The sequence below is a fragment of the Anomaloglossus baeobatrachus genome, chromosome 8, assembly GCF_048569485.1.
Source record: "Anomaloglossus baeobatrachus isolate aAnoBae1 chromosome 8, aAnoBae1.hap1, whole genome shotgun sequence".
In the NCBI taxonomy this organism is placed as follows: Eukaryota; Metazoa; Chordata; class Amphibia; order Anura; family Aromobatidae; genus Anomaloglossus; species Anomaloglossus baeobatrachus.
The window spans coordinates 64,056,358-64,067,652 of record NC_134360.1 but is presented as its reverse complement, the minus strand read 5'-3'; the positions used below and the strand labels follow the sequence as shown (position 1 = coordinate 64,067,652).

General features: G+C 42.8%; 1 long non-coding RNA gene across 1 annotated transcript; it reads right to left on the bottom strand.

The window, feature by feature from the left end:
• Window positions 1–6,132: 6,132 nt before the first annotated feature.
• LOC142249216 (uncharacterized) lies at window positions 6,133–7,874 on the bottom strand. Its single transcript, XR_012725011.1, has 3 exons — window positions 7,699–7,874; window positions 6,712–6,792; window positions 6,133–6,277 (listed from the first exon to the last, which is right to left on the bottom strand). It is a non-coding gene; the product is annotated as an uncharacterized LOC142249216 (long non-coding RNA).
• Between the last annotated feature and the right edge of the window lie 3,421 nt (window positions 7,875–11,295).

Sequence of the window (11,295 nt, the reverse complement as noted above, 5' to 3'; positions counted from 1 at the left end):
GTGATCTGACAGCCGGTTTACATAGATCATTCGGTTTCTGATTAGCGTTTTAAATGCACCTCAAAGAGTAACTGAACTTTTTGTTTATTTTATGCCCAATAATTCTGAGAAGATTGGTGAGAAATCTGGTCCAAAGACCCCCAACCACAGCTGAAAAGCTCTTTTTGAAGAGCATGCAGAGCGGATGCTGTAGAAAGTCATAGTCCTGTCTCCTGAGCTGTGCACTTCTAAGGGGTCTTTTGAACAATTTTTAAATGTTTAATATCCGCAGGTACAAAGTCCCGTGGACACATAGCGTAAAGGGTGCTTTACACGCAACGACATCGCTAAAGAGATGTCGTTGGGGGTCACGGAATTCGTGACGCACATCCGGCCTCGTTAGCGACGTTGTTGCATGTGACACGTACGAGCGACCACTAACGATCAAAATTACACACCTTATCGTTGATCGTTGACACGCTGTCCATTTCCCAAATATCGTTGCTGTTGCAGGACACAGGTTGTTCGTCGTTCCTGCGGCAGCTCACCTTACCTGCGGCCGCCCGCTATAAGGAAGGAGGTGGGCGGTATGTTCGTCCCGCTCATCTCCGCCCCTCCGCTTCTATTGGACGGCCGCTTAGCGACGTCACTGTGATGCCGAACGAACCACCCCCTTAGAAAGGAGGCGGTTCGCCGGCCACAGCGACGTCGCTAGGCAGGTAAGTAGGGTAACGGGTCCGATATTGTGCACCATGGGCAGCGATTTGCCCGTGACGCACAACCGACGGGGGCGGGTACGCTCGCTAGCGAGATCGCAGCGTGTAAAGCGGCCTTTAGTGTCTTTGAAAATCTGAAGCTGTTAACAATAAGCTAAATAAAACTGAACGTGTGCACAGCAAGTGCAGATCTTCATTCTTATAGCGTTTAGCACTTTTTCAAGTGTGTTACACAGTAGATCCACCTTAAATAGATGTCATGTGCCCAAAATCATAGTTTTACGTTGTCAGTAAGGGGCGCGAGCACTTACAGTGCCTAGGGCAGCATGGAGGCCAAATACAGCCCTGCTGACGTGTGAAACGGGCCTTAACCAGAGAGTTCTGTCAAACAAAATAGTTAATAAATTGCATTTCCCACATACGTACTTTACATCAGCGCAATTTTTGAAACAAAATTTTTTGATGTTAGGAAATTAGAAGGGTTCAGAGTTTATCATCAATTTCTAATTTTTCAAACAAAATTTACAAAATCATTTTTTTTAGGGACCACACCATGTTTGAAGTCACTTTCAAAAGCCTAGGTGACAGAAAATACCCAAAAGTGACACCTTTCAAAGTACTCAAAACCTCATCCAAGAAGTTTATTAACCCTTCAGATACTTCACAGGACCTAAAGCGATGTGGAATGAAAAAAAATAAAAATGATCATTTTACCTAAAAATGTTGCTCTAGACCCAATTTATTCACTTTTAGAAAAAAATAACACAATAAAATGGACCCTAAAATTTGTTCTCCAGTTTCTTCTGACCGCGCTAAAACTCCACATGTGGTCAGATACCTCTGTTTGGACAAATGGGAGAGCTCGGAACAGAAGGAGAAATATTTGAATTTTGGAAAGCAAATTTGACTGAAATACATTGCGGGCACCATGTCACATTTGTAGGGCTTCTAAGGTACCTAGACAGAAGAAACCCCCCACAAGTGACCCCCATTTTGGAAACTAGACCCCTCAAGGAATTTATCTAGATGTTTGGAGAGGACCTTGAACACCCGGTGTTTCACAGAAATTTAGAATGTTGAGCTGTGATAATAAAAAAATACATTTCTACCACAAAACTGTTACTTCAACCAGATACTTTTATTAAAAAAAAAAGAAAAGAAAGCCAACAGGAAAAAAAAATCAGCATCAAATTCATTGTGCAATTTCTTCTGAGTACGCTGATACCTCATATGTGGTGCAAATCCAACTGTTTGGGCGCATGGCAGGGCTTGAAAGGGAAGGAGCGACATTTGACTGGAAAATTGGCTAGAAAAAACCCTCGTAATAAAACGATGGCAAAATGTTTACAAATGAGAATAATTTACATTCTCCTCCATGTACATCATTTACAAGTGAACGCACATTCATGGCGGATGCTATGAAGCGTTTGGAGAGCCCCTAAGGTGCCGAAATAGTGGAGCTCCCCCACAAGTGACTCTATTCTGGAAACAAGACACCTCAAGCATTTTACCTAGGGCTATAGTGAGCATTTTGAATCCACGAGTACTTAACAGAATTTGATAACCTTAGGTCGCCATATTGAAAAATTTCCTTTTTTTTTCACACAAATGTTGCTTTAGCATTAAATTTCTCATTTTTTTCGAGAGGTAGCACCAAAAAGTGGACCCCACAGTTTGTCCAATTTCTTATGCAGCCAGGGATACCCCACATGTGGTCAAAAACGTGTTTAGATAAATGGGAGTGCTTGGAATAGAAGGCACACCATTTGAATATTGGAAAAGTTGAAATAAATTGCGGGCATCATGTCGCATTTGCAGGGCCCCTAGGGTACTTATACATCAGAAACCCCTACAAGTGACCCCATTTTGAAAACTAGACCCCTCAAGGATTTTATCCAGGAGTAAAGTGAGCATTTTGAATCCTCAGGTACTTCACAAAAATATTGCTCTAATGCAAAATTTCTCTCTTTTAGGCTATGTGCCCATGATCTGGCGACACTGTGTCTAGTACACAGTGCCAGCCCTTCTGCAGAGATGGGAGTGTTGTCCACGGAAGAATACAGCTGCCTGTCCCCACAATCCGGGTTAAGGCTGCTGTGGACTTTAGCTCTCGTCTCTGCAGCATAAGTTTACATGCTGCTGCTCAGGAAACCCCATCGGATGTCAGTTTATGCTGCAGAGAAAATAAGCGCAGTGGGCATGGGATTTATAAAAATTCTTCCACTGCGCTTCTACTGCACAATGCAGCGTACTGGAAGGAACGAAACTACTCTGCGTCCAAAACACTGCAAACCCTGATTGTGGGCACACAGCCTAAAACGCTACAGTGGATGGATGGATGCATGTCAAACACATATATAATGTCCCACCCCCTACATATTCTAAGCTGGCACCCTTTAATGCCTTTCATGTGGCACAACAGGGTGCTTAGCCTTGTATTTAGCTGAAAACTAAATAAATAATTAAAATAAACGACATGGGGTCCCCCCTATTTTTGATAGCCAGCTAGGATAAAGCAGACAGCTGCAGCCTGCAGACCACAGCTAACAGCTTCACCTTGGCTGGTAATCCAATGTGGAGGGCACCCCAGGCTGTTTGTTTTAATTATTTATAAATAATTACAAAACAACATGGGGTCCCCCCAAATTGGATTACCAGCCAAGGTGAAGCTGACAGTTGGGGTCTGGGATTCTCAGGGTGGGAAGTGCCATGGTTATTGAACTCTTCCTAGTATAAAAATAGCAGGCCGCAGCCGCCCCAGAAGTGGCGCATCTATTATATGGGCCAATCCTGGCACTTCGCCCCAGCTCATCCTGATGCCCTGGTGCGGTGGCAAACGGGGTAATAAATGGGGTTGGTACCAGCTGTAATGTCACCTGGCATCAAGCCCAGCGGTTAGTGATGTCACAGCGTCTATCAGATACCCGACATCACAACTGTCAGTAATAAAAAAAAAATAGACAACAAAAAAAAGGAACACCGGGGTTTTATAGGGGGTGACCTGGCTGAACCTAGGGAGGAGTTTTATGTTGCATCTGCTATGGCACATGCGACAGCAATCAGGAAGGAGGAGGGTGAATGTGGCCGGCATGCTGCCATCTTGAATTATGGAGAGGGGGTTGGGGGGGTCACTTTGGCGACACCTGACGACCGGAGGGGATTGGAGATTTATCTACCATCTGACATGTTTGATCATGCCATTTGGGAGATAAATCATTTTTCACCGTGCGCTGTCATTTACTGTAACGTGACCATCAGTATACAGTGTATACCGATGATTACGTGAATGGGGACCGGAAAAAACGACCCGAATCATGATCTCCAGGGTCTCACCTACCCCCGGTAGCTAAAATACCAAAGATTTTCTGACGCTTGGGGGCGCTATTTACTTTTTTCTGCCTGCCGTTTATCTCCGTAGGCTGTTGTAATGGGGTTAAATGTCAGTAATGCAGAAATAACCATCAGCCGTGTGAGAAAAAGAAAACTTTGTAAAATATCCTGTTCAGGAAAAGGTAATTGAAAATAATATAATTTATAATTAACTCCTTCATGGACCGATACTCTAATAATATGTAGAATATAATGTTCTGACGATATCTTTAGTGATATTTTAATTGCTGAGTATGAAATCATAAAGCTGCCCCCCAGATTATCTCCCCAGCTTCATATATTAAGCAGAGTTATAGCACGTCTATATGAAATGCACTGTGAAGAAATAACAGCGTCCTGTCCCTTTAAATTCTGTGTGTTGCATGACACTGGTCAGCAGCCAATAAGATTGCTGGATTTGAATCTGAAGAAACACAAACAAACTGTCGCTCTCCTCAGTGTTTTACAGACAGTGACGAGTGGAGTTGTATATCGGTGAGTAGCCGCCATCACATCCCCTGATGACCGGACACTGATTTATCTCCTCGCCTCGATGCTTCTTTCCTGTTTTCTGGAATCCGCTGATGGTTTTATCATTTCACCTAAACTCAAAACAGGCGAGAAACCGGGCAGAGCCGAGAATTCTGCCACAACCGCTGCTGTCACTGGCCACTAGGGGGCGCTATCAGTACAATCTGTATTTACTGGTGCACTGTGCTCCCCCTAGTGGCTGCAGGAAAGCAGAGGTTTATGTTTAGGTCACACAGGACACTGCTGCCGGTATTATTTATTGGGGCATTATTTACCACTAATGTCAGTGGGATTAGTGTCCTGGCACTGTTATTGGGGGTCAGGCTCTACGTGCTGGTAATGAAGTCACTGTCGCTGTCATTTTTGTGGGGTTAGTTGTTTTTATTTGCATGAAGAACATAGGAATCCATGTTTGCCATATATCTTTATTTACAGGCCCCAGTACAATCCAATGTACAATGTTTTCCATGTGGTATTACCTATACTGGAGACTCTACAAACACCCAGAATAGACTGGGTTTGCTCATGTTGCCTCCATGTATGGGTGTAATGGGGTCTGATACCGGGGGTGGACGCGCACTATGAATATGTGTGGGATCTGCAGTGTTTGTGTATTTATCAGATCTGTGACTAAATCTTTTTTGGATTCACAGATTTTACTATGGAGTTGTCAATGTACGATATTTACAAGATGGCACAGAGCAGCCGCTCTATGGAGGTCCGTAGCTTTATTATACACAGAGCCTCGTCCTATTGTCCATCCCTGATGAGAGGACACTCACCAGATTCTGTTTTCTTTAGGACGTCTCCCGCCGCCGGCACTGCATCTTCGGCTCTGGATACGTATCATGTGAGATTATTATTTTATAGAATAACAATTTCCAGTAAATCTGAGAATAAAGTGTCATTCCTATAATCCAGCATTTAATAATCCAGAACATGTATTAGTCCAGCACAGAATTACAGCACATTGTCAGTTAGAAAATAGTTTTCCATAGTAATTTGTGTGATTTTCTTTGCATAGAATTATTCAGAATCCAGCAGGTCACGGTGATTTGGGTTAAAGGAATTTTCCTGTAATTTTAAGGATTTCTGGATATTGTATGATTTAACCCATTATCTGCTTGTGTTTTCTCTCCAGATTGTCCCAGCACAAGGGAGGAGGCGGAAAACCAACTTCTCATCTACAGCACAAGATTCCTCCCGTCACCAATCTTCAATATGGAGGTGACTGATCACTCCGCATATTATGTCCTCGTGTTCTGTCCATAGATGTAAAGGAATGTCTCAGCAGACAATTAACTTGCTCTTTTTTTCTTAGCGCCTGATGCCGACCAACCGCGAAGCACAGAAAAAATATCTTCCATATCCTTTATATGAAGAAAGACCTGAGCCGCCATCATGGACGCCAGAGCCGCCATCATGGACGCCAGAGCCGCCATCATGGACGCCAGAGCCGCCATCATGGACGCCAGAGCCGCCATCATGGACGCCAGAGCCGCCATCATGGACGCCAGAAGAGAAAAATGAAGAGATAATGGAACCAATGGAGGTGAAAGACCAGGAAGAAAGTGAGAAAGAAGACACCAAGAAGACGCCACAGCAGCGGAATGAAGTGGTGATATCCGATCCACTAAAATATCGGGAGGTGAAAGACTTTGAAGAAGATGAGAAAGAAGACACTAAGAAGAAAGAAAAGAAAGGTTCAGGAGCTCAACGACGAATGGTTCAAAATACCACAACAATCACACAGAACCAGCCGGCAAAGAGAAAACAAGATCAGGACCAGCCGGCACAGCGTCAACAAGATCAGAACCAGCCAGCAAAAAGACAACAAGATCAGAGGCAGCCAGGAAAGAGACAACGAGATCAAAACCAGCCGGCAGAGAGTCAACGAGACCAGAGCCAGCCAGCAAAGAGACAGCGAGATGAGAACCAGACGGCACAGAGTCAACGAGATCAGAGTCCGCCGGCACAAAGTCAACGACTTCGGATCCACTTGGCAAAGAGACAGAGACTTCAGAAAAAGCCAGCAAAGAGACCAGTTAAGAAGCAGCCTGCACAGAGACAGATGATCCGCCAGCAGTCCTCCGTATTCAAAAAGATGTGCACCAACCTCAGTAAAATAAAAAACACCGTATGGACCAAGCTCTTCAAAGCGATGAGACGCTGATGGACTGTGGACCCAACATACAAGCTGTAAGAACATCAACAGCATAAAATCTGGTGAGTATAATAAATTAATAATAATAATAATCAAAAAATAGTAATTATTAGGTTTAGAAATAGGTTAAAAATGTAGTAAAAACATTAAAGACATATATAATAGAAGCAGTAATATAGTATCTAATATCATAATAATAATAAGCAGTAACTCTAACATTAATTGTATAATAATGATAATTAGATCCATAAAAATCTCAGCAGGTTTGATCCAGGGTTATTGGACTGATCGCCTTTTCCCGGGGTCGAGAAGGAATTTTTCCCCTTGAGACACAAATTGGCTGAACGTGTCCAAGGGTTTTTGCCTTCTTCTGGATCAACAGCTTTAGGAATAGGAATTTAAGTTATAATTTTAGTAAAATATCAATACAAATGTTAGTAATAATAATAATAATAAAAAATATAACAAAAATATCTAGAATAAAATATGACAGTAGAATAATATTAAAATAGTAATACGATCAGTAAAATAGCAACAAACTAAAAATAGCATAAATAATAATAATAGTAATAATAATTTTACAGTATTTATAGTAATGACTAGAATAATTAGTATATCAATAATAGGTATTAGGGGATTTGATCCAGGGTCTTGGACTGATCGCCTTTTCCCGGGGTCGAGAAGGAATTTTTCCCCTTGAGACACAAATTGGCTGAACGTGTCCAAGGGTTTTTGCCTTCTGCTGGATCAACAGCTTTAAGAATAGGGATCTAATTAATAGCAAATAAAGAAATAAAATGGATATTAGTAATAATAATTATATTAGAAAGAATAGGTTAAAAAGGATAGAAATAGTAGTTAAAAAAATAATGGTAATGAAATAGTAATACAAATTATAATATTACATTATTATTAGGAATAATATAATTCTAACAATACATTATTAGGTACTGTCAGATTTGATCCAGGGTTCTCTGACTGATCGCCTTTTCCAGGGGTCGAGAAGGAATTTTTACCCTGTGACACAAATTGGCTGAATGTGTCCAGGGGTTTTTTCGCCTTCTTCTGGATCAACAGCTTTAGGAATAGGGATCTAATTAATAGCAAATAAAGAAATAATAGAAATATTAGTAATACTAATTATAATATTAAAAAGAATAAGTTAAAAAGCATAGAAATAGTATTTTAAAAAATAATAATATAAATGATATTACATTATTATTAGAAATAATATAATAACATAACACATTATTAGGCACCAGCAGGATTGATCCAGGGTTCTCGGACTGATCGCCTTTTCCCGGGGTCGAGAAGGAATTTTTCCTCTTGACACAAATTGGCTGAATGTGTCCAGGGGTTTTTTCGCCTTCTTCTGGATCAACAGCTTTAATTCTAGTGATCTCATAGTACTAGACTAATGATAGTAATAATAAAGTATAATAATATTGTAATAGTAATGAATAGGTTACTAGGATAATAATAAGAATATTACAAATACAATAAATAGGTTAGTGTAGGGCCCCATCTGATGAGGTCGCCTTGTCGTTGGCAGATGGGCTTGCACAATTTGGTTAAAATGTGCACTAAGAACCTCAAATTAATAAGTATAGTAAATATGGCAGTAATAAAAGGTAAACTATTATAAATATAACTTTCTGTCGTTGCCTTTATTTTCCTGCAAAAAAGAAAAACAGAAAATAAAACACATTTACAAACATTTGTCTTTCAATGTAGCAATGAGATGCATGATCTAGATGTCGCCTGCAAATGCCGCTGTGTAGCCCTAATCTAAAGTGTATCACTGGTGGAGAATCAGCCAGTAATTGTGAGCTATGGGAATGATGGGTCCAGTTGTTCTCATATGCATACAGTCTTGTGGGACGCACAGTGCGCTTACATGGACGATCATGACGGACATTCTTTGTACCGTGTTAGCCGGTGGATAGAAGAAAAATGTTTAAAAGAGATGAGAGTCCTCAGAAGTTGATCCAAGTTTCATTAGTATTTTCCATCAGAGTCATCAGAGTTTGGTCAGAGGACCGTGTGTGAGAGGAGAGCTCCTTTTCTGCAGATCACAGCAATTCTGCTCTGATCTACAGAAATAAATGAGCGATCAGACTGCTGATCCTTTTACTCCCCTAGGGGGTCAAGTAAAATAAAAAAGTTTAAAAAAAAAAATGAAAAAAACCTAAAAAGTTCAAATCACCCCCTGATCGCCCCATTGAAAATTAAAGAGTTAAAAAAAAGAAAAAATATACAGGTTTGGTATCGCCGCATTCAGAATGGCCCGATCTATAAAAATATAAAATCAATTAATCTGATCGATAAACGGCGTAGCATCAAAAAAATTCCAAATGACAAAATTACATTTCTTGGTCGCCGTAAATTTTGCACAAAATGCAATAACAGGCGATCAAAACGTAGCATCTGTGCAAAAATGGTACTGTTAAAAATGTCAGCTCGAGATGCAAAAAAAAAAGCCATCACTGAGCCATAGATCCCGAAAAATGAGAATGCTACAGTTTTCGGGAAATGATGCAAACGTCTGCATTTTCTTTCACCCCTTAGATAACAGTAAACTTATACATGTTTGGTGTCTCTGAACTCGTAATGACCTGAAGCATCACACCAACACATCAGTTGTACTATATAGTGAACAAGGTGAATAAAATATCCCCAAAACAATTGTGCAATTACCGTATTTATCGCTTTATAAGACGCACTTGGATGATAAGATGCACCCCAAATTTAGAAATAAAGGTAAAAAATAAAAATGGGGTCCGTCTTATATTCCGGTGTTGTCTTACTGGAGGGGGGGCAGCAGTGGTGGTGAAGCGGGGTCACAGGACGTAAACATTGTGCTGGCAGGCGCGGTGGGTCAGTGGAGGCTGGCGCGTCGACGTCCGTGGTGGCAGGACAGTGGCGGCGTCCCGTGGCGGCAGGCGCGGAGGGTGAGTGGTAGCAGGTGCAGCTGGTAAGTGGCGGCAGGTCAGTAGTGGCAGCAGCAGCGGATGAGTGGTGACCCAGGCCGGTGTGGTGAGTGTCCCAGTGTCCGCGGTCCTAGTTCACATGATGGCGCCTGGAGCGGCGCATGCGCAGATGGAGCTCTCATCCAAGGGCTCCATCTGCGCACGCGCTGACTCCCGGCGCCATCATTTGAAACTGGGACCGCAGACTCACTGGGAAACCTGCCGCACAGCCGCCCGGACGCACAGAGTGGCAGCCAGCAGGTCACTCGCCCACCTGCACAGATGCAGCCCGCACCGACAGGCACCCGGCTGCCGCCCGCCCGCGGCACACAGGCACCCGGCTGCCACCCACCTGCGGCACACAGGCACCTGGCTGCCGCCAGCACGCACACAGGCACCCGGCCGCCTCAACGGACCTGGTCGCCGCACAGACGGGCCCCCCAGGTAAAGCTACATTCAGATTTTAAGACGCACCCCTCATTTTCCTCCCAAACTTTTTGGGAGGAAAGGTGCGTCTTCTAATCCGAAAAATACAATACATACAGCAGCCATTCTAAAAAAAAAACCCATAGCGCTGCAGTCTTAATTTGAGGACATAGATTTCCAGTAAAAAATGGTAACAAATTTATAGAGAAAATAAATTTTAAAACCTTTTTTCAATCTCTTATACTTGGGGAAAAAAATCCACCTGCTTTGGGGACATTTCTGGAGTAAAGGCCCCGTCACACACAGATAAATCTTTGGCAGATCTGTGGTTGCAGTGAAATCATGGACACATTGTTCCATTTGTACACAGCCACAAACCTGGCACTGATTGTCCACAATTTCACTGCAACCACAGATCTGCCACAGATCTATCTCTGTGTGTGACAGGGCCTTAAGTTACACATCTTTAGTGATGTAACCTATGATGAATTTGATGGGTGGACAGGACACCCATGCGCTGCGCATCCTATGCTTGTATTGGTGGAGCTGGCCGACACGGTGGTGTAAATGCCAAAAATCACAATGTTTTTGTACAACTTCCAAGTTGTGAAAACATTGCAACCTATTAAAGAGAAGAAAACCAACCAGCAGGATTTTGCTGTTTAAGGCCTCTTTTACACGTCCGTGAAAATCACGCACGTGTTTCACGGACGTGTCAAAGATACGTATTGCCCTCGGTGTGCTGGGTGTATGGCACACGTATGTTCTTCGTGTGTTATCCGTGATAACACATGGAGAACGGGAATTTTCTACTCACCTGTCCCTGGCGTTGCTGTCCATGGTGCTGATCTTCGGTCTCCGGTCTTGCAGACTCCCCGCTGCTGCAGCTTCCGGCCGCAGTGAAGTGAATATTAAATAAGCATAATGAGCGGCGGTCGGCAGCAAGTGACAGCAGCGGCAGAGACAGGAGGGCTGGAGAAGGAGAGTAATGTTTTTTCTTGTCTCTCGCAGACACGTCTTTTCTCCGGTGCGTGTCAAACGGAACACATCCGTGTGGTCCGTGTGCATTACGTGTGACACTTTTGCGTTCCGTGTGACACCCGTGATGCCAGAGAAAAAAATGGACATGTCGGCGTAAGAA